The following is a 3,491-nucleotide window of genomic DNA, read 5'->3' as shown; positions in this document are numbered from 1 at the left end:
GGGATGCTTTGGCCCGTCCTTCCCTGGAGGCCGTCACCCGCTGGAAAGAGGTCAGTTGGGGGACACTGCAGACAGCTGTGGGTCTGATTTCGGCCTCCGTGCCTCATGACAGGCACAGTCTGAGCTGACAGGTACAGTCTATCCAATCTAATCCCAAATCAGACCTTGATGTTAAAATCCTGAAACAGAGAGGACTTATTAATGTATTTGTGAGGACCACGAATTCTTAGTTCAATGGAAAACCCAGACTACTCAGCATGACAATAGTTTCATTAGAAGACAACGCAAGTTAAATAATTTCCTTGTAGGTTAATATTTGACCAATACATAATGGTATTGGCTTAAAATGGAATGAAGTACATTTTCGAAAGAACTTCTCCTCTTTGATCCTTTGGAAATACACTTGGGATTTATTTACGTACAAGCTTTAAAGCCTTTTTACCATTTATGTTAAATACCAAGAGGAATAAATAACGTGGGGAAATAAGTGTATGCTTCCTAGTACTTGCCATGAGTCGTTTTTCTACTGTCCTTCAAAGAGTAATATTTTTAAAAGACCATGCTGAATATGGTAATGGGGGCATTTATGCCAGTATTAAGCCCCAACACTGAAGCTTGATTACTTGACTTCATGATGATTCTCTTAATCTTTCATTAGCAATATGAGAATGGATAGACACACATGGATAATGCTCTAATGACTACATCACACCACCTCCTGTAGTCTGTAGTGTGGAATAGCACCCACAACCGGCCATTTCAGGAACTCAGGTCCTCATGTGGCTGGGAGGCACGGTAGTTTAGACCACATGTCCTAGAGTTGCAATGGAACTTGTTTTCCAGCTGTAGGACTTTAGACAAGTTGCTTAGGCTGTCTAAAGCCTCAAGTTTTTTCAACTAAAAAGACGGGGTAATACAATACCTACTTCCTAGGGTTATTGTGCAGAATAAATAAGATAATGCTGAAACACACTTAGCATGAGGCTTGGCTAAATGACAGTTAGCTTTCCTTGTTAACATATGTTACTATACAACTTTTAACAAAATTAACTAGACCATTGTGATGTGAGAACTCCTATTTTATCACCTTTTCAATATGACTATGGAAGAAAAGATGAAGAGCAAGAATCTAGTAAAGGAGACTAAACTGAACTAACCTTGCTCTTATCATTTTACCCCTTGTTTTTAACCCCCATCCCTACCCCACTGCCAAATGGCAGAAAAATGGAGCCTCTCTGGACAATTTTTTTCAGGATAATTTACAGCCTGATGGCCCAGTTCTAGGACTGTATATTCTCAGTAGGGCCCTCCTGGGACTGGACAAGGGGAAGGGAAGATAAAGAATTTGAAGAAAATTTTCTTCCCAATTTAATAGCCTTGAAGAAAGGGGAAGAGGCTGGAGACTATAAATGGATAACAGGCTCCTCGAATCACAGATTGACCGACACATGACAGGCGTCCCTTGCCTGGTACCCATGTACAATTCTATCCAGCATGCTTTATTTTTTTTTGGTCAGTGGCCTAGGTGTTTGACCAAAATTAAGACAACAGCCGCTTTAGCAACTGTTGTCCTCCTACCTGACAATTATTGGCCAATATCAATAACCATTCTCAACAAAGTTATTGATGTGATAATGACAGCCCATTACAGTCCGAATTTTAAGAACTCATTAGGATAGGGATGTCATTTCCCATTGCCTGAATAAATGTTTCTGGATACAGTGTGGTTGAATCTTGCCTCTACTATTGGATTTTGAGCAAAATGCTTAACTGCTCTTAATCTTAGTTTCTTCATTTATAAAATAGATTTAATACTTGAAGCATTTTTAGAGAAATAAATAAGATTATGTATGCGTATTTATAAGGGTCTTGCTAGGAAACAGATGGCATACACACTCATACAAAGTACTAACAGAGAGAAGTTGGGTAGATGAACTATTTACAATGGTATGGGCAAGTTTTTAGGAAAACGATACAAGGGATGATATAATGCCCTAGGGAGGCAGTGGGGAGGAGGAGCATCCCTACCGCCGGGCTGGGACAGGCAATGGAAAGGAGTGTTTCCAGGAACCCTGGAGAGGGCTGACAGACACTGCCAGAATGCTACATAGAGGGATTTCATAGAGGGGTGCAGCCAACCTATAATGACTAAGTTAGGAGGGTGCCAGAGGAAAGAATTCCTGACCTATTTCACCTCTGTACATGATCTCCTTCTACTTCTTTCAATCGTCAAACCTAATTGGAAGCCAAAGCTCAAGGGAGCCCATTGGAGCACTCTATAGAGGATAGTCTTCCCGGGCCCAGAGCAAGAAAGAAAGGAGGAAAAGTGGATCTGGAGGGGAAAATGGAAGACAACTGGAGGACATTACCAGGTACATAGTATTTTGCCTGGCACACAGATAGTACAGGAAACCGTCGAAAAACATGGGTTTGGTTTGAACTGCACAGGTCCATTTATTTACAGATTTTTTTCAATAAATGTATTGGAAAAAATTTTGGAGATTTGTGAAAATTCTCAAACCATGTAGCCTAGAAATATTAAAAGAATAAGAAGAAGTTAGGTATGTCACGTATCCATAAAATATAGGTAAATAATAGTCTATTTTATCCTTTGCTACCATAAAATATATGCAAATCTATTATAAAAAGTTAAAATTTATCAAAACATGCACACAAACACAGACCACACATGGTGCCATCTGTCGTTGAAAGAAATGGACACAAATATATAAATGTAGTATTATATCATAATTGCATAAAATTAACTGTAGTACATACTGTACTACTATAATAATTTCGTAGCCACTTCCTGTTGCTATTGTGGTGGCTCAAGTGTTGCAAGTGTCTGATTAAAATGCCATGTGATGCTAATCATCTCTGCATGAGCAGTTTGTCTCTTCAGTAAATTACATATTGCAGTAAAAGTGATCTCTTGTCATTCTTGTGTATTTTTAATTGTGTTTAGTGCAACACCATAAACCTGGAATAACACCATGGGACCCATACAAAGTGTCACTAGTGAGGCTGAAGTACTCCCAAGGAGCAGAGGAAAGTCATGACATTTCAAGAAAAAGTTGAATTGCTTGATATGTACCGCAGATTGAAATCTGCAGCTGTGGTTGCCTGCCATCTCAAGATAAATGAATCTAGCATTAAGGGCTATTGTAAAAAGAGAAACAAGAAAAATAAATCCATGAAGCCATTGCTGCAACTATACCTTGCACTTTTTGCAAAATACCTTTTTATGTTGTATTGAAAGTGCAATTTTTATGTGGGTGCAAGATTGTTATAAGAAAGACACGTCTATAGACTTTAAAATGATTAAAGAAAAGGCGAAGTGATTGTATGACATCTTAAAGAAGAAGGAAGGTGAAGGAGCTAAAGCTGGAGAAATTAATGCCAGCAAAGTAGATTTGATAATTTTAGAAAGAAGTTTGGGTTAAAAAATGTCAAGATAACAGGAGAAGCAGCTTCTGCTGATCCAAGAGGCA

This window comes from Pteropus medius, unplaced genomic scaffold (genome assembly GCF_902729225.1).
Source record: "Pteropus medius unplaced genomic scaffold, Ma_sr-lr_union100, whole genome shotgun sequence".
In the NCBI taxonomy this organism is placed as follows: domain Eukaryota; kingdom Metazoa; phylum Chordata; class Mammalia; order Chiroptera; family Pteropodidae; genus Pteropus; species Pteropus medius.
The sequence above is the reverse complement of the archived record's forward strand: the minus strand, read 5'-3'. Positions refer to the sequence as shown.